General features: G+C 41.4%; 1 long non-coding RNA gene across 1 annotated transcript; it reads right to left on the reverse strand.

Annotated features, from left to right (window-relative positions):
* Positions 1-2,022: 2,022 nt before the first annotated feature.
* Positions 2,023-8,684, reverse strand: LOC135173429 (uncharacterized). The gene is made up of 2 exons (XR_010301314.1): positions 8,195-8,684; positions 2,023-4,815 (listed from the first exon to the last, which is right to left on the reverse strand). It is a non-coding gene; the product is annotated as an uncharacterized LOC135173429 (long non-coding RNA).
* Between the last annotated feature and the right edge of the window lie 12,569 nt (positions 8,685-21,253).

The following is a 21,253-nucleotide window of genomic DNA, read 5'->3' on the forward strand; positions in this document are numbered from 1 at the left end:
CAGAGCCACAGAGATGATTAAGGGAATGGAATGTCTCTCCTAGGAGTAGAGATTAAGGGAGATTTTTTTTTTTTTTTTTTCTTAGAGAGGAGGAGACTAAGAGGTGACCTCATCAATGTTTATAAATATGTACAGGGTGAATGTCAGGAGGATGGAGCCAGGCTCTTCTTGGTGATGCCCAATAACAGAACAAGGGGCAATGGCTGGAAGGTGAGACAGAAAGTTCCATGTAAACATGAGGAGGATTTTTTTCCCTGTGAGGGTGACACAACATTGGAACAGTCTACCCACAGGGGTTGTGGAGTCTCTCTCTCTCGATATTCAAAACTCACCTGGACGCATTCCTGTGTGATCTGCTATAGGTGATCCTATGCTGGCAGGGAGGTTGGACTAAATGATCTCTCAAGGTTCACTCCAGCCTGATTCTGTGAAATGTTGGCCTACCCACAAGGGGACTGTAAGCAAGAGAATCTTTTTAATAGATGCTTATACAATTAGAATTGCTGGGTTACTCATGGTTATGCTGCTTCTGTGAGGTATCTTTCTGGATGCTGCAATTACAATTGAAGTGATGTGGTGTGTGTTTGAAGCAAAGATGGCTGTTCCACCATGTGCTGGAAAGAGGGCTTCTTGACTTTTCAGCTTTGCTTCTCTATAAGGCACATGTACCTTCTGCGTGTCACAGGCAGCTGATGAGGCTGATCAGCAGGCTGTGGCTTGGGGTATGTTCAGTGATCCGGGCTGCTTGATGTTCATCTGCAGCTTATAGCAGTTTGGAGCAGCTCGTGTCCCAGCACCCCCAACTCAGCAGACTGTAGTTTGCCTGCTATGAAGAGGTTCTTTCAGTTGCAACCTCAGCAGAGGCTCTTGTTGCTTCTTCGGGTAAAGTGAGGCAAGTTGCTCATCATCATGGACAGTATAAATAGAAACCCAAAGGCAATGAGTGGCCAGTAGTAAATGAGATATAAATCTGATACTTTAACCTATAGAATCAGATTTATCCAAACATGGCCAGACACATACACAGTTCATTGGTGTGTTAAAAGGGTCAGGCTGCACATATGTCACCCTAGGCCATTGACCCCAGGGCATGCTTGGGCAAGCCATGGTATGTTTTTGGGCTTGTCCAGATCTTGCTGGATGGCAGCATAGCCTAACTGGGTGTCAGCCATGCCGCTCCTCACACCCCCCCCCCCACCCCCCCGCCCCCAAGTTTTGTATCATCAACAAACTCACTGAGGGTACGTTCTCCCACCCCTCTACCTTACCCCAGGGGTAGTTAGGAAGCAAGTGGATTAATCAGAGAGATGGAAGGTGAGGTTAGAGAGAAATGCAGCTCAAAGCCCAAATGCCTTATCTGTGTTTTCACTCTTGTTCTTACACATCTCAGCAAGCCTATGAGTGAAGCAGACATCACCATTGTTTCCCTTTCACAGCCCGTAATCTAGTTCTTCTCACCTAAACATTCTAGTTGGCTTCAAACTAGCACAAACTCATGACCAATAGTCTATGCCACAATTCCTGAGCTTTTCTGTGAGAATGTTATGGGAGACAGTATCAAAAGCCTTACTGAAGCCAAAATATATGACATCCACAGCTCTTCCTTCATGTACTCATTCGGTCATGGTTTTATAGAAGGCTACCAGATTAGTCAAGGTCTCCTCTTGGAAAATCCATATTGGCTACTTCTGATGACCCTCTTTTCTTCCATGTGGTTAGAGATGACTTCCAGAATGACGTCATCGCCTATTTAGAAAGCCATCAATGGGTAGCAATCAGTTGGACAAACCAGGGTAGGAGGCTTTTTTACTACATCCTGAACCCTGGCCCCAGGGAAGCAACATACTTTCCAAAGGAGTGGATCAAGTCTGCATATAGGACCTTCAACACCCTTCAGAAATGAGTCTCCAATGACAAGCACCCATCTTTGCTTCTTAATTGCAGATGTTTTGAGAGGCTTGTGTTGGGGTCCGGAGGCTGGTGAGAGGCGAGATCAGGGCACTGAAGAGTCAACTCAGCAGCTTGCTATGCATCAGTACGCTTTATTGAAGCAATACAGCGGCTTATATGCTACTTGGAAGAGGCGTGCACAACTAAGTTTGAGATTGGTACAAGTGGAAGGTACAGATTGGCTCAAAGTTATGTGTAAGGCACAGATAGGTTATTCCTTATCACAACAGCCCGTGGTTCCACCCCAGGGGGCTGGCAAGGTCTCATGTTTTACAGCTCATGCCCTGCTGCGGGAGAACTCTCCCACAGGCTTGCTGCCTCCTAGACTCTCTGAGTGACATAAACTAGACAAGCTCTCATAGCTGCTGTTGGTTGGTTTCTCTTGCAGAACATTGCTTTTGGTGAAAACAGGTTCACCAAGAACAACAGATTCTTAAGAAGCACCTTGCAGGGTTCAGTGGCTACTGGAGTGTCATGCCTGGGAGGAATTTGTCTCCATTGATCTCCAGCTTCTGGGTCACCCTGTTTGGGAAACTGGCAAGAGGGTAGGGAGCCCTCAGTGTCCTCACTTCTGCATGGCTGTTGGGACTTTTTTGAGAGATGGTAGAGTCTGGTTCCACCAATCCAGCTCCCTCTCACATTCCGTAATAGTTTGCAGCCTTTTAACTTCCTCCTACAGCTCAGCCACTAGGCTGAGCAGGTCATTCACCTGAAGAAAACTTTGGTCACACATGCATGTGACTCAGCACCTCCCTCTGCTGACTTTGTTGAACGGATCTCAGACTCCTGTGCTTTGGGGGCAGTTAAATCACCTGCATCTTTTCTTTATAGGGAACTTGTTGAAAGATGTAAGATCACATCACATGTGGTACTTGATTATAGAGAAGTTTTCCCATCTATTAGTCAAATTCATCCAGTTTTAAGGATGCCCAGGACTAGAATCTTATAATGATCAGAAAAAACATAATCTCATTTCTATCTTTGCCTAGAAAAAAATTATCCTGAGTATTCCTTCTACTTGTCCCACTATTGCAGCCAACTTCAGTAAGCATTCATGCAACTTGTTATACAGTTTCTATCCTTCTCTCACTGCCCTTTTCAAAACAGCGTGCTGCTGTTTCCACAAATTCACGTATTACAGGCCAGGTCTGTCCCCTAGCATGTGAGAGATTATACTGTAGACCTCTCCTGTATGATGAAAACTTAAAACATTCTTAGATGGATTCTGCAATTGCCAGAATACAGGGTAAGGTTTTCTCAATTACTCTTACTGTTGACCAGAACAATTAAATAGTCATTGCAAAGCTCTGCAGACTAATGGACGAGGAAGTCTTCTGAGACTTGGAAGCCTGGACTCCAATCTCTGAACTAATGAGTGTTTAAAGTGCATTCTATTAAGAATTCCATTTTAGAAAACCCTCTAGTTCAGTGGGTAAAGCATTGAGCTAAGAGATGCACATTAAAGTTCATAAAGCAGAGGAAGATGACCATATTTGTTCTGCATCTTGGGAATGTTCTGAGGAGACGAAACACAGCACCATCTACACCATCACTTCTGCATCCCCTTCTTCCTTCTCCCACTTCTCCATTTGTTAGGAGCAGTGATGAATATAGTTTCCCAGGAAATGGTTTTAATCTCAGAGTCTATCTTGGGTACTGTATAATACAAACTGTTAAAGCAGTAAGAAACATATAATTTATTACAATTGTTGATATAGCATGAAGCTTTTGAACCTCTAGTTCATGTCACAGAGCTGGAACAAATGGAACTCACTGAGTGGGTATTCAACAGTGAAGTTTCACTGGTTAACTGCTTTAGCTATATAATTTACATTCTAGTGTAATAGAGCACATAATTCTATACAATTATTGTATAGATGTACTTAGGTGAGAGATAATTAATGTATAAACCATGACTAAAAGATCCATCCATTTCCTGTAACCAGGTACTTGTAAAATGCAAGTCACTGAGCAGCTATTCAAAGCAGCCTGATTTTGAACTGAGAGAGGGTGCTCTAGGATACATAGTATTTGTCTACCTTTGCTGAGTACCTTTTCAAACTCATTTTTAAAATTAAGCAAATAAAGTTTCAAAGGTAGGACTGTGCACTGTTGTGAAGCTGCTAATACAAATCATCTTCTAATAGTTTCTTATTTTGCCAGTGGTCTTCTGTGCTTCCCTAATCCTTTATAATTTCTCAAGTATCAGGATTATGACACATCTTCATTGCAGTTTGGTAATGTAATTAATGCTTAACTGAATCACTGGATAAAGCTGAGATGAGCAATTTAGTGGCCAAAAATTAGTCCCTAAGAAGTTCACTCTTGAGATACTTGTGAATGTAGGTATTCAGAGAAAATTAAGAAAATGCAAAATAGTGATTTCAGCAGAAATTATAAAGAATGCTGATATTCTTCTTGCCAGATGAGAATAATTTTATGTGTTTATTATTATTGTAAAAAGTGGATGTTTACATTCACAATGGACTGGCAATAAATATTCCTACATGCAGGAATTGTGGGGGAAAAAAACCTAGCAGTAAATTCTTGATTCTTGATTCTTGATTATTTATTCACAGTTAACTGTATTGTTGTTAACATCTTAAAATTGATTAGTAACCTTATTCTCTCATTTCTTTTCTTATACTCAAAATGAAAGGGATTCTATTTACTAACATGTATGTAATGAGATGACTGCTTGGCAGAGGCTATTTCTAGGATTACACAATATTGTTCCCAGGTAATTCTATTTCTGGAGACTCCTAAGAGGTCAGGCCACTATATAAACCTAAATGTAGCATTTGTTTTTTGTAAGAAGAAGATAGTCTTCTGATCTGAATCTTCTTGCCTATTTAATTCATTCATCTGTAAGTAAAAAACACATACAAGAACATATTAATGTGATAAACATATTTGTGTAATCTAGATATACACAAATAAGAGACTGTTACAGCAGCTGGGCAAACCAAATATTTAAGGAACAAATTTCAGATATTAATTTCTTGGTTTTCTCCTTGAAAGTTTTCCTTATCTAGCATGTCTTGAGTCCACTGTCTTACTGTAACTGAAAAGTGTTTTCCAGTATGTCTGATTCAAAAATTTAATGCTTCTTTTCCTATATTTCCCACCCTCCCTCTTGAATTAGCATGATGTATATTCTTAACATGACATGTGTATTTATTTAATACTATTACACTAATCCTACAAGAAAATTAATGTCATAACGAAAAATAGCCATCCTAAGTCCTTCTGATTAGCCTAATACTTCCTTCACAGACAGTTCACTAGGTATACATTCAGTATCCATCTTCTATCTGTTATTTTTGAAAAAGTCTTTACATTCAGGGAAACACTCTGTTTACTGGCACTGTGCCACGATTTTCTTCAGGCCTGGAATATCTGCACCCTTCTTTTACTGAAACATAAAAGCTTGCAATAGAATTTAGAAAGAGTACATACTCTGTTAGTATGACAGTAATTGGCTTAATTTTCAAAATTGCTAAGAACTGGATCTATTTGTCAGTTTGGCAATATACACTGGTCAAGAATTTTCAAAAGATCTGGCACATTGCCTTCAAGAATTTTACAGAACTTCCTGGGTGCCTGAGCCATACTTTTAGCAAGCACAGCAGAAATTAATCTATCCTCTTGACTGTACTGCTCTATTACATGTGCATTTAGAAAAACGCGAATTATTGTTAAGTCCCCTGAAAAGTAACCTAGTTTAATCTTTGCACATGCTTTAAGAGGATAAAGGACATTAGTGTTGGCTATTCATTACTAATTATGAGATCTTTGCTTGGACTTTATAGATAGGATTGACTTTGATAAATTATATAAATTTTGGAACCTTAGAAAATACTGCTTTAATGTGGGAATAAGTAATTTTTAAGTATCTTTTACAAAGTCATCTGAGGTAGAAATATCACCAGTAAATATGGAGTACGCTCAGTGAATACCTTCAGTATGCAGTCAAGCCAAAGATGCACATGAAATTAACAGGACAAACAGTAACAAGAATGGTTTCCTAACTTCAAAAGCAATGAAGTAGCTTTTTTTCTCTGAAGTGTTGCACTGGACATTCAATGGGCACAGGCTGAAAAATGGCCAGGCATAGAAAACACTTGTGTGTCGCTAGGTGTCGCTGTTTGCATGCTGACTGCTGCTGAAGTTGAGGAAAAGGACTTACGGAATCCAATATAGATTGTAAAATGTAAGCCGTTTAATACAAAAATCAGAATGCTTTTATACTATATCAGAAGGCTGTTATAGGATTACATCAGAATTACATGTTAATTTCTAATTGGTCCATACTACACATTGCTACATATTTTGTGGTTAAGGCATATTCGTTAATGAGTACAAAGGCATATTGAATATTGAATAAACAAAGGCATATTGAATAAACAAAGGCAGCACTCAGTATGACTAACTAGGGAGGCATCGTCCTTGTAGGCCAGGATACAGCTAATTCTAAAATATATCTATAACTATTTTATTACTATGTTTCTTCTACACAGCTGCACAACAAGGACACAACATCTTTACCCGCTTTGTTCAAGTCGCTTACATATTGATTGCAAAGCAACAGCTCCTACAAAGTTTCCCACACTTGTGAAAGGAGTCTACATGTTATATGCATCATTAAATGTCAGTTAACTAAGACAAGAGCTACTAACCTGATATATAGGATTGCAGATATGGCTTTTACCCAGCCTCAAAGAATGAATTAAGTTTATTTCTAAACAAACATTTTCTGAATGGGATAAGATTGTATGGGCTGTGTGAAAAGTTGTAAGCCTTTTCTCCTTAAACATAGACAATTAAAACTGCTAAGTATTCTCCTCAAAAACAGAGTTACATTTTGGTTGAGTAGTATGAAAACACATGGGATAAATGTGATGGTTTGGGTGCTACCTGCTCCCTCGCACTCTTATGAAATCACCCTGATGAGACTTATCTGAGATGGAAATTAGTACAAAGCTTTATATTTACAGCTTAGCACAATATACAAGCAGATGTTTATGATATATACAGCTATATACAGAAATATACAAGTTAAAAAAAGGAATACAGAAACACAATGCCCCTCCCAGAAACCAGAGTCCCCAGGAGGGGCTCCCAACCTTCCATGTCCTTTGCATCTCTCTACCTTATCCCAGACTTTGCCTTACATTCAAGGTGAGATCAAAGAATGCAGCCAGAGACATAGAGCAAGTGTTATCTATATTTATGTTCTTGCTTTTGTACATCTTAGCAAGCATATGAGTAATGTAAACATCACCATTGTTTCCTTTTCACAGCCTACAATCTAATTCTTCTCACCAAATCATTCTAGCTAGCTTCAAACTAGCACAACTTCCTTAGCCATTGAACGTATCCTGCCACAGCCATCTGGAAGCACAGATCTTTTGAGTAACTCCTTACTTTGACAAAACCTGAGCTGCAGAACTCTTCCCTATCTTCCACCATCTGACAGAAAAGTGCTGTCAGGTACTTTAAGCTTCCTGCATTCTGGAGTCAGAAAGGGAGAGAAGTGAAGAAGTGCCGCTGACAGACCTAGCCAAGAAAGACAAAGTGAGATGCTCTTCTCTTACTGACTGCCCCATTCTGCTGTTCCAAACTCATTTCTTCAGTCAGCCATCTCATAAATTAGAAAAGCCAAGTACATAAATTTAATTAAAGGTATGTTGAGTAGAAAGTGAGACAGCAGGTAACATAAAACTGGACATCAACTTTCATCTTCTTCTTAGCTTTGTTCTGCAAGTGTACAAATTTTCCAGACTTCTTAAAGAAATGATGTCTGCAAAAAGGACCACAACATACACTGACATTTGTCTGATGGTTTGGGTGTTACCTGCCCCCCCTCCTACTTAAGAAAAATCACCCAGACTAGACTTAGCCAGCTAAAAGTTAAGGACTGAAGCTATACTTACATCTTAGCACAATTTACAAGCATATATATTGTCATGGAGGCAGGGAATTAACATGGCCAAGTCAGGAAATAAAAAAACGTAACTATTTTATTTTCCTGGAACCTCAACCCAAAAACTATATACAAAATTAATTTAATTTATTAGCAGAGTCAGTTGTCAGTTCGATTGGGAACATTTTCCAAAAAACAGTATTATAGATACATTTAGATATTTAGGAAATCAGGCAATGGAAAAGGCTAAGCTATAAACACAGTTTTACCCCACTATCAATAAGGCTGAGCAGAAGATTAAGGGAAAAGCTTACTCACAGAGGTAAGATAGGCATTTGGCAGTGATCCCTTACTGGATTCCTCTGCAACAGCAGCCTCTGACATTGCAGGCAATATCCAATAATAGAAATCCATGCCACAGAAGTCCAAGAGGAGTCACAGAGCTGCCAAACTTGGGAATGTCTTGAGCACTTCTTCAGAGAACAGCCAAAACTGCTAAGGTCCCCTGTGGGAATGCAATGTGAGAAGGATAATAACAAGTAAATCTTGACCTTGGTTCCCACAGCTGCAGGCCACTTAGCTGTGAAAGGATAGATAAGTGGACATCTTGTTACTGAGAAAAACAAAGCATGGTGTATGTAAAAGACTGGGTTGTTCTTGTCTAATTATGTGAATGTGTAGGTGTGTGCTCTATGCTTAAGACTATATGAGAGCCAGAATGATCAATAAAGGCCTCTGATATAATTCACATTGAATCATGTGGAGTTCATGTGGCATCACTCTGATCACACTGATCTGTGTGAGCTTTTATCACATTTTCCTGCAGTAGAAACAGGTAGCTGTGGTAGCTGTTACAGTCCCTCAGTACAGAAGGCAGTCAGGAAGTTGGCTACTGATAGGGTCTGAGAGAAGTGGTCCAACAGTGACTCTCAAAGGATGCCAGGCTTGACAAGCCTGCTGGTTTGCAGAAGGCTGCAGAAGTGGGGAGAACCATCCAAAAGCAGGACGAGATAAAACCAAGAACCATACAAAAGGTAGGAGATGTCCAAAAGCAGGGATGGTCCAGTCACAGCAGGAGCCTGTCCTGCTGGGCACTCTCTTAAGGCAGAAGCTATTTGAAGATGGGAACTCTCAAGGCAAGACCCTCAAGGCGGGAACCCTTGCTCTATCTATCCTTTTCCTAGAAAAAGTGTCCATTTACCATTTATACTGGGTGCAAAAACACAGCCACCAGCTTGATTTCAGCACGGGCTTCTACATGGGTCAGACTCTGTGCAGAAAAGGACCTTTTGCTACCCCACTTCAAGCCTGCAGGGCGAGGGCTGGGGAAAGCAGGTTTTCGTGCCTTTCTTCTGCCATATACAGTTATATACAAGTTAAAAGTAATACAGAAACACAATACTCCTCCCAGAAAACAGAGTCCCCAGGAAGGCTCCTGACCCAAACCCCCCTCCCTCCTTCCTCCTTTCAGAAATAACCAGATCAACTCACACATAACTCACATGATAAAACTGGAGATCTGAGGCGAGATGTCAAAACGGTGACAAGGAGGTTAGAGTTAAGGCAGAGGCAACCACAGAGACCAGAACACCAGAAAGAAGGAGCACAAAATAAGTGAGAGATAACCAAGCAGTGTGTGAGAAGTGAGTGTCTTAACTTTGACTAGTTGTGTTTCTCAGAAGAAGAAAGGGTGACATAAGGAAATGTTGTGGGTTTTGGTTTTTTTTAAAATTTTCCTCTCACAGCTAAGGATTTCTCTCAGTAAAATATTCTAATTAGCCTCAATCCAGCACAACCCATCCCTCTATATGACTGACTCAGTGTTCTGCTGAGAACTCTTTGTCTAATCTAAAACAATATTTACAACAATGAATACTACAAGTTCAGTTTTCACTTTGTTCTGGCTATCTTGGATGTAGGTGATTCAAAAGCTTAGAAAACAGGAGTTTGTCTTGTCATGGATGAGACGAGAAAAGGGACAACTCCTGAAACAGCTGAAAATACACCAAAGCAGGCCTGAGGCTGCTCTGCTCAACTTCAGTGATCTTTTCAGGTGTTTGGAGTCCTACTCAACAGGGAAAGAGCAGGACAGTATGTTAGACCTCTGGCTCAGTTACAGGAGGTGCTGGTGTTTCTCCATTCACAACAGCAGGATTCTAATCAGACGCACTGAGTTGCCTGCAACTGTGGTATGAACACCCTTCCTGTGCTCCCAGATGTGCTCTTGTGCCAAGCCCATCTTCAATAATCCAGACCTCTATACTCCATTAGCAGTTCTTTTAGCTCTTCAGTCTTGTCTTTCGAACATGATGTATATTTTATACTGCCAACAGAAGTATGTAATTCAGTGCATATGTTTTGGGAGAGGGGAGTCTATGAGAATGCCAAGCAAATCAGTAAAGGCTTAACACATCATTATGTGCTGATAAACCTTTGCCTTTCAAAATCCATTTAGACCTAGCAATTTAGGAGCTAAAAATAACTGCAACTCAGTTCTAATTACTTCAGAAACTGCTTTCACTCCTTCATAGGCTGCTAGTATTTCTTTCTCTGTTGGAGTGTAATTTGCCTCTGAACCTGTGTGTCTACAACTCCTGAAACCAAGTGGGTGACCATGTGTCTCATTTGGAGCTCTCTGTGAAAGACTCCAAGTTGGACCATTGTCACTCGCAGCCATGTACAGAATGTTCTTAACATCCGGACCAGATCGCACAGGTCCCAAGCCCACTGCATGGACTACTCAGCTTACCTGATCAAAGGCTGCTTGTTGTTCAAGTCCCCACTTGAAATTGTTTCTCTTACGAGTCACATCATGCAGAGGTTTGACAATTTGACTGAATCCAGGAATGTGCAGTCTCCAAAACTCCCACTGCACCCTAGAACGATAGAGTGTCCTTCTTATTGGTGTGAACTGCCATGGTGGAGACTTTGTTGATCACATCCTGTGGAATGTGACGGCAACCATCCTGCCACCACACTCCCAGAAACTGAATTTCTGTGACAGGTCCTTTGACCTTGTCTCTCCTAATGGTAAAACCTGCTTGCAACAGAACGTTACCTTTCTCAAAGACTTCCTCAACAGTTTGGCCCCACACAATGATGTCATTGATGAACTGCATATGTTCTGGAGCTTCACCTTTCTCCAGTGCGTTGTGGCTGTCTGAGTGACAGATTGTTGAACTGTGTTTCCACGCCTGAGGCAAACGACAAAGATGTTGAACATCCTCTATAATATGATTGTTACAGGCTGTGCTGTCTGCTATTTCTGCTTGCCAGCGGTACCGCAGTAAACAACTCCACAGACCAGTGTGGTGGTGGGCTAGCCGCGCGGGTCTCCAGATGACTTAATATGAATTATGCAAAAGCCACTTTATTATGTACAGCCTGAAATATATATACACTTACCAAGTGGAGCACACGCCTACACATTAGCATAATTATTTGGGGACAATGCACCACACCTGCATAAATACACGTCTTGTTATTCTCGTTAGCGGAGTCGCCATTACCTACTCCTTCTGAGATAAGGTGGCCAGTTGCTTGTGAGAACCAAGGCCTGTTATTGTAAGAATCTGCCTGTTGTTTATTTCTCCTCACATCCTTTCCCAAGGCTCTCCTGCACCTGCATTCCCACACATGATGTTCTACAACTGCAGATTCATCTGAATGTTCAGGTCTAATGACAATTTCAATTAACCATCCTCAATTTCTACAGGTACTATTCTAAAAGCCCCTTTGTGACCTTTAGAATCTTTGAAATAACTTTGTCTCAAAAAGTCAATTCCCAGAATGCAAGGCACGTCACAACCAGTTACAATAGTATGTTTCTCCCACTCTTTACCAGTTAAACTTATTTCAGCCTGCAACTTAGTTGACTTGAGATCCACCAGTGATTCCAGAAATAGTTATTGACTCTGTCCCTTCACAATTCAATGGCAATAAAGTACATTGATCACCTTTGTAAATAAAACCCTGTATTTCTGAACTTCTGAACTGCCAGGCCATCTAAAGAATACATTCCAATAGATTAGGTTTTCTCCACTATCCCTTCCCTCCTCCTGGCAGGAGGAAAAGCACCCTAATGCTGAACATGGCACGTGGGGTGTACACAATGATTGGAGTTGTTAGGGTGAGAGAAATTGCAATTATTAGGATAATTGCAGTTACTCTGGGGAGCTGAAGAAGTGACAGCTACTTTTCTGGCCGTTGCCTCTGTTTCTGCCACTCTGCAGTTCCCTGACTCACTTGAAAAGAACTGAAGTAGGTTGACCATCCCACTTGTTCATGTTCTCACCAAATTGGCCACTCAGGATTATCCACAGTGACACATGTTATTGCTGACCGTGGAATTCATCTCCTGGGCTGGAATTGTCTTGTGGGACTTGGGTGTCTGGTCCTGATGGCAGAAACATGCACTCATTCAGATGATGAAGGGATGGTATCCTTTGCAAGATTGGATATGGAGGTTTTAATTTCCAGCTTCAGTTCTTTCATGCTATCTTTAATGCCATCTTTTATCTCTGTAATATATTCGTATGTGATAAATATACAACTGTATTACATGTGTAGAATTTGCTACAGGGATCTGGGAGTTTGGTTTTAGGCCAGACAACACATATTAAAGCTGTGAGAGGAGAAAGAGGAGTTGCAGTATTTCCTGACTTATTAAAAGCAGAGCTGGTAACAATTTCAGTAATATTAAAGCCAACACTGCCAAGAATATAATCTCCAAATTCCTTTAATGTTTCTCCACAGTAAATAAAAAAAAGAGAACCAAGCTTTGCTGTCAACCAATGGTTAAAGCACTAACTGGCCACACAACAGCCCAAAGTAAACAAAATAGCTTCATTTTAACTTCTGAACCCAATCAGTAATCAATCAATTGAATTAGCCCCATGTTGAAAAGCCAAAATAAGATGACGGTTTGGGTGTCACCTGCCCCCTCCACACTTTAAGAAAAATCACCCAGACTAGACTCAGCCAGATACAGGTTAAGAAATGAAGCTATATTTACAGCTTAGCACAATTTACAAGCATATATATACACAAATATATGCAGTCATATACAAGTTAAAAGTAATACAGAAATACAGTACCCCTCCCAGAAACACAGTCCCCGGGAAGGCTCACAACCCAAACCCCCTTCTTTCTTTCCCTCCCTTCAGAAATAACCAGATCAACCCACATATATCTCACATGATAAATCTGGATATATGAGGTGAGATGTCAAAAAGACGACAAGGAGGTTAGAGGAAAAAGGGTTAGGGTGGAGTAGAGTTAAGGCAGAGACAACCACAGACACCTGCAAAGGAGGAGCAGAACAGAAGTGAGAACTGAGAAGTGTGTGTCTTATTTATATTTTGACTAGTTGTGTTTCTCAGAAGAATGGGTGATATAGGGAACTGGGTTTTTTTTTCCTTCTCACAGCTAAAGATTTAATTTCCCTCAGTAAAATATTCCAATTAGCCTCAAAACAGCACGGTGCATGAACATATCCAAAAGGCTTTAAGTACAATGACAACAGCAACAGTCTTCCATGACATAGGATTTGAACATGCTGTGGAAGTTGTATAACCTTTTGGAATATGAGGAGTGCAGAAAAAAAGAAAAAAACCCAAAACAAACAGTAAATACAAGAAAACAAACTTAGCTTTTATATATGTTTTTAACTGGGAGGGTTATTAACTGAAAAAACTTCAATGCATTTAAGATTTAAAAGCAGTCATACACATCACATACTTGTCACTTCATAAATCATTTGTGTTTTATAGTCTAATAAAAGATATTATTAAATGACACACAATGACCTTTCCAAACACAACAACAGCAGTACAGATCTACAGTAAGTATGTTCTGATTGCAAAATGGAAGCAATTGTGATAATGTACCAACAGGAAAAAATGCTTATTTTACAAACATAGGTAAATGAATTTATTTAGAATCAGTTGCTAAATGAATCAGAAATGTCAAATGCATGGAAAAAAAGGCTGTTATCTTCAGTTTGCAAGTTAACAACTTTTTAACGTAGATCTTGTATTTAAATATAAACAGAGTCTCACTGGACTTACAAGGGCCAAAATTCTTCAAATACTGGATTCTAAAAGTAAGATCTCACACTTAATAATCCCATACACATGCCAAGGCACTCTGTGCTGAAACAGAAATAATGCATGGTTTTATCATTTCAGTAATTGTACCAAGTGAATTTGTGCAAAAAATAAAAGCTAGTCAGATTACATATAATAGTAATCATCTGAGCACCTGTCTGGTCTGGGAAAATAGTATTAATGTTGATGCAAATAGGTAGCTATGAAATGCCTCAAGGGTGATAGTACCACTTGGTAAGAAGAAGGAAGTATCAGCAAGAATTAAAGTCATTAGATTTGTGTGATCTCCAAGTACTATAAAAATATCCAGAAAGGACGGAAAACTGAGTTAAGGGAAGAAATATTTTTCTCAGATGTTTTATGGAACCCATTCAGTACTTTCAATATGTTCAATAGCAATAAGGAATGTTGTTACCAAAAAAATCTGGAAAACTTCACCCCTTCAGGAAGGTCCCTTGATTGTAGGAAACATGCACTGCAATTCTACGTCATTCTAGATATTCTAGATCTCTGCCTCCTCATTAATTAAGGCATCTTCACATTTGAAAGCTGTGGTTACTGATTTAAAGCTAGCAATTCAGTGTCCCTATCTTTTGTATCCTACGTGTCCCAGATAAAAGATGAAGGTTTTGAATTGGAGTAATTCTGCATTTTCATTGGTGATATGCAGAAGCATAAATGCCGATTAGTGTGTTGCTGACTGTGCTGCTTGTTATGATTGCTTGTCTGTGGGAACCGTGGTCAAAGGCCTGCAGACCAGTGTGATCAAGGCCTTGCCACACAGGACTCCAGACGATTCAATGTGAATTATACCAGAGACAATTTTATTGTGTTACAGCCCGAATATATACACTCAGGCAGTAAAGCACATGCCTACATTAGCATAATTAGTCAAGGACAACCCACTACATCAGCAGAAACCATGCCTTGTTATTCTCATTAACAAGGTGTCCATTATCTATCCCTTCTGAGATAAGGTAGCCAGCAGCTGGTGGGAACCAAGGTCAGGATCCATCTGTTGTTATTCTACTTCACTCCGTTCTCACAGCCTTCACTTTGCATTCCCACAGTTCCCCTTTATGTTTTTTTCTTAAAAATGAAGGTAGCATTTCTCATCCAATTTGCAGGGCCCTTGCAAAAGGAATGAAAAACACAGCACCCCAAAACACTACTAACAAAGGGTCATCTTCCTCATCTTGTCCAATAACAGAGGGTCAAGCAATTGCCTATTCATTGTCTATTGTTTTGTTGTTTCCATGATTCTTACCCTTAAAAGAAAAATCCTAAGAAAGAAAAAATATCCTGTAATATACCTATGATAAACTCTTATCCTTAACTATAGTAATACTAAAGGAGAAAATTAAAGACCACTAAATCAGTACTAAGAACAAACAAACAAACAAATCCAAGATGTTACACTACACAGAGCTCTTTAGAATTCATGGCATGTTGAAAAAAAAAAGAAAAAATCTTTAAGTCAGCCAACTCGAAAGAAAAGAAAAATCTGTTAATTTATCAATCTTACCTCAGTAAAAACAAACTACAAACTTAATATTCTTATCCCAATATACTAATATAATTAACAAGCACTTAACGTTTTATTAAATAACTCCTAAGATCCATTACAATCAAAAGGATAAAACCATCAGGATTTGCATCAGTAACACACAGTCAGCAAAATTTAAAAATGTGAAGCTATCACTTTAAGAAGTAGCCATGCTTCTTGGCTGAAAAAGGTACAGGGAAGGGAGGGTGTGGGTCCCGCTGAGCTGGTGCTGGGGGAGGGTGGCAGAGTGCATTCCAGTGCCAGGCTTCGTGAGCCCAAGTTGGGGGGGGGAAGGGGGCATGAAGCCGACAACTGAGAACCAGCCCCAATGTGATAGTAATTTGAACACCCCTGCTTGAAAACCTGTTGAATGCAAATAGCCTCACTCTCTGAACCATCCAGCTCCAAGTCAGACCCACTGCCTCCCCACCTTGAGCCCCTGTAACCACAGAAAGCATTTCATCCTCAACAAGAGCATTCATAATAATACCTTTCCATCTAGTAACCGTATCACCTCTACCCACAGGTCCTGCAGCCCCTGTCCTGAGTGAAAGGGCATTAAGAGGCATGGGACATACCCCCGGGGCTGGCCCTGGGGCAGACATTGTAGGATTAAATGGGAGAGGGGCGGGGAGTGCTGGCAATTGACCTGCCTTATACTCATCCACTTTGTCTGCTGGTTCCTCCCTGGCTTCCAGCTTCTGGAGTCTGTCAAGAAGGTGTTGTGGAGGGCCCATAGGCCCAAATACAGGCTTATTTATGCCTTGCCCTGCCTGGACATGTTTTTCTGCCCATAACCAGAGGTAAACACATAAGCGAACACAAAAGGGCATTACAAACCTGGTGTCATAAAGTCTGGCCTGCCCAGGACCCCGTATTGTGTAAGGTAGTTGTGTAAGGTAGTTGGGTAAGCCCCCCCACACTTAGCTCATTTTTGCCGGTGCTAGGCCCATGCTGTCCCTGTATTTGGGAGGTCCAGGCCTGTGGCTTTTGCCTATTATGGTTACGGATGGCTAACTCCCAATGTGATTGGTCATTCTAGTGTCCAAAAAGCCATTAATCTCAGCCCACATTTGATAAATAGAGGCACACAGGTAAACAATGTGCTCCTCAGCAGTGCTTGCTCACTTACACTCACCTGTACTGCCTTTTGCTGATGCCTGTTTATGCCTGCCTGTGTGTCTACCTGCAGTGCATCTCTATGGAGACAGAGTCTCCCATGGGGTCTCAGCCAGCCATGCGCACTTGCACACCACTGTGGTGAATTACCAGGACTAGATCCTGTATCGCCCGCCTTTACCTACAGAGCTCAGTCTCCCATGCATCTGTCGTGGAGGGCCTATAGGCCCTGTCATAAATATCAGACATAAACTTGCATTCATGCAAAATTAAGGCTTTTAATAGAGTTGCAGGAATCAAAAAATGTATAGGCCTGTGTGCATGGGGAGACTCCGCTCTACCCTAATGCACACCCTTTGCCTTCAGTTTTCTCTTTTTATACCCTATTCTATTACATATTCATTACTAATTCTAAGAAAAGGTTGGGTTTTCCTTATCAGTTTTAGGAATGGGAAGTGTCTCTTCCATGCATGTCTCTTTTTATCCAGTGGGCCCTCTGGTGGTCTTCAGTGATGAAGTAAGGGGTCTTCCTCAAGTGTCCTTTCCATGAACTCCAAACTAGTAGTGTCCTTTATATTCCTCTGTTTGCTCATGCACAAGGGCTGTCTCTTCCACATGCCTCACTCCTCCGCCAACCTTTCTAGTTTCTAGTTACTTATTGCTGTTATCTTAAGCCTGCTGTATACCTTTGCGATGGTGGTGCCAGGAGGAATGCAGCTCCATTCAAAATCCCCCTTCCTCCCTGTCCGTGACCTCTTGCCACGAATTGATTGGATCAAACATATATTTCTCACAATCCCCCATTTGCTTTTTGATCAGATTGATTCGTGTCTTAGCTTCAAATCGGGCAATTACTTGCTCTAGAGAGTTTAACTCTCCATCTTTTATCCTTTCTTTTGTTGCCTGAATAATTATTATAGGTTGGGGTTTGGTTCTCTCTTCTGGGTTATTTGGTACAATGGCCACTTGCATCCCTTGCACAATCATCATGATCAGTCTTACAAAACATGGAATGAGACAAGGTACAATTAATACCACAATCAGCACTCCTCCTCCCACTAAAGCCCATTTAGTAAACCAATCACTTACTGCCAGGTTATTCCACAGATTTCCTAAGTTTAACAGCATTTCCTTCATCATCTATTCCCAAGCAGCAATTGGTTAGGTTGAATTTCCCACACACACACCCTTCATGAGCTAGTAAATAGTCTCATGCTAATCTGTTTTGATATATAGCAGTTCTCATTTGGGTATTTTGCTTCGCTACCAGGTTCAAAGCATCTCCAGTTTTGTTTACTATTAGTTCTACCACTGCTTGCAGTCTAATTATTCTATTAAGTATATATATTGGGGTTCGATAATCCCAAGATCCATCTTCTGCCCATGTTGCAGGATCATAATAGGCAATGATCCCTCTGGGAGGCCACTCTTTGTCTTTCCAGTTTCCTCTTTGGAGATCCCTCCTGGCCCTTCTTAGCTCATCAGTCTCAGTGTACAGCTGTTTGCCTAATCTTTCTCCCTTGGAGACAGGCAACAGGAAGAAGCTGGGTCTCATCTTTCCCAATCCAATAATATCCACCCAGGGCTGGCCAACCATTATGATTTTGCTACCATTAGTCCAGTTTCTCAATTGGGATGGCATCTCCAGAGGAGTGCCCCATTTTTACCATATATTTTCAGTTTCATTACGCTCATAACCCACTTCACATTCCAAATTTCCTATAAATTGACCATCACCCAGTCTCTGCCAGCAACTCCTTCCAATTATATTGGTTTGTAGGACCCACTGTTGCTTTTTGTTACCTCTCTCCACTTTCCAGGTGTTAGGATCAGAGATGTTTGCTTCCATTGATTCCCAGGGCCACTGATCTCCTTGATTGGTACCTCCACAGACATAACAATTGGTTACATTCAACGATTTTGCAATATTCTCAGTGAAATTTACAAAAAGATTTTTAACAACTGTTGGAATTTCATACTTAATTCCTGATTCTATTTCATGATAAAATGAATGAAATACTAAATGTTGTGATTTTCCCTGCGATACTGGCAGCATTGGCCAGGATCCTCTGGGCAAATGTATTTTTCTTGCCCACTATAATAACATTTCCACCCCATTTGAAGCACTGTTGTTGTCAATAGCCTGGCAAGCAGCAAAAGTGACCCAAAGGGGTTGGCTGCGGTCAGTGGTCATTTTGCTTCTTCCTAACAATTCTCCTTTCTCATCATTTGCCCTTATTTCTACCCACTATAGATAGGCTACTTCCTTTGGATCATAACAAGTGATTTTGAACGTCTCATTACACCTCATTTTTATAACACAGATCTAACGTTCATCCTTTGCACTCATAAATTGTATGGTTTGAGACACAATTTTTTCCCTCCGAGTTGCAGCAATTCAGTCACTGCAATTCTGGGCTTGTCCCAGGGCTAGGAGGCTTAACCGAGATATGCACAGAAGAGGTCCAGTCCGGGCCATGTTACTCAGCAGTCACAGCCCAGAAGGGTTGCAGCCCTCGGCAGACCTTCTTCAGCTGCAGCACTGGTTCCCACTCCGGTCTTGCCCTCTTTTTATTTCCTTGGGTGCCTCTCACTGCCCTTTTTGCTTTTCTTGAAATATGTGTCACAAATTAAATTAAAACAAACAAACAAACCAAGCAAACAAACAAAACCCAACTAACTAAACAAACAAAACCAAACAAAAACTCTTCCCCACTAAACAATCCCTCCTGTTTGTAACAATTTCAACACCTGTTGCCAGTTTTGAGTATTGGTTATGAAGTCCCAATTAGTCCCCTAGGAATGATAAGTGTTTAGAAATTCCACCAGTGCTTATCTTATTGCCTCCTTAGTGTCACTTTTGTTTCTCCTGGCTCCAAAGTCACTTGCCACTCCTGGACAGGTGCTTTTACTCACGAAGCGTGTGTCCAGCCTTTTCCTGATGCTCTGATGGCCGTTTCTGTGGTGAGTAACACAAGAAAAGGACCTTCCCACATAGTTAACAAAGTTTCTTCTTTCCAAGTCTTTATCATTACCTTATCACCAGGTTTCATTTTATGGATTGCAAACCTCAGAGGTGGAGTTTGATCTAGAATCCTCATCTCCCGTAATTCATCTTACCTTTCGGATGTCTGTATAATATATTTCTGGATGATCTTATCCTCTGTCAGTTTGTTACCCATGGGCATCCCGGCCCAATATGGCATTCCCTATAGCATTTCATAGGGGGGATGTCCCATGCTGCTCTGCGGCTTTGTCCTTAGGTTTAACAGTGCTATAGGCAGACATTTAATCCATGATAATGGAGTTTCCAACATTAATTTTGCTAATTGTTGTTTTAGTGTTTGATTCATTTTTTCAACCTTCCCTGAACTCTGGGGGTGCCCATGAAATACCTAAGGTTTCTGATAGTTTCCTAATTATTTTTGAGGTAAAATGTGTCCCTTGATCTGAATCACTATGTTCCACTACCCCGTATCTTGGTATTATATTTTCCAATAATACCTTTACCACAATATGTGCAGTTGCTCTGCTCACTGGGTAAGCTTCCACCCATTAGCTTCTCGCGGCTGCCTCTGGGCTTCGTAGCTGATCTCTGGAGGCACTGCACTAAATCCTTCAGCTGCCAGTCTGCCAGCTGCTTTAAGACCGTCTTTGGTACCCCTAAAGTCAGGGCTTGTAGATACCAACTGTTCTTTTCTCTGGGTCTCCAGTCACTCTATTGGTTTCTGCCCCTTCCCCTCGGGGAGAAGTCTGCAGGACCCGTCCCCCTGGGGGGGCAGTCCTGCACTGGCCGGACCTGCCTGTGCAGAGTCTTGGAATTTTCTGGGGGAGAAGCACGAGACTGTCTCTCCCCAGCCCCTTTTCCTTCAGGAGACCCAAACCCAAATGGCAGCCTGTGGGCATTTAAGTCGGTTAACAGTTCAGCCCAAGTCATTACATGCTCTTTGGCATCGTCCTCTGCATTTTTTGCAATCACCCATTGAATCTTCTCAACATTCTTAATTGCTTGGATTTGCCAAGTTGCTGGCAAACCCTTCATAATAGGGTGCAGTCTCTCTGGGTCCACAGGGGCATAAAACGGGCAATCATAATGTCCCTTATCATAGATAGCCTGGACACAGGCAAGTCTGCGGAGAGCAGTGATAAGCTCAGAGGAGCTGGTGACCCTTAGTTCCGTCGGCTCCCCCCGGTAGGCTGGGCGGACGCTGCTTGCCCAGTAAGCTATCCGGGCGGTGAGGCTGTGTGTCCCCTCGGGTTCACGTTTCAGGAACACATCATCCCCCCAGTCTCCAGCTGCTTCCTGTGAGTCTAGAAGGACCCGGTCCCCACCGGCTCGGGACACTTGATACACATAATCAGCGATTGAATCCCCAGGATCTCTCGCATATTTGACTTGTAAGTCACTGAGCTGTGTGTCTGTAAACTGCTTTTTGATAACGGTGGTCCCTGCACCGCCTTTTCTGCCCTTCATGGACTGAGTCCTTATTACAGGCAGCACGTGCTTCTGCACCATGGCGCCCTCCTCACCAGAGCTCTCTTCTCTGCTAGCCACGGGGGAGTCCAGTTGGGACCTGCGCTTTCTGCGTGGCTTTGAGGCTTTCT

Source organism: Pogoniulus pusillus, chromosome Z (assembly GCF_015220805.1).
Source record: "Pogoniulus pusillus isolate bPogPus1 chromosome Z, bPogPus1.pri, whole genome shotgun sequence".
Taxonomy (NCBI): domain Eukaryota; kingdom Metazoa; phylum Chordata; class Aves; order Piciformes; family Lybiidae; genus Pogoniulus; species Pogoniulus pusillus.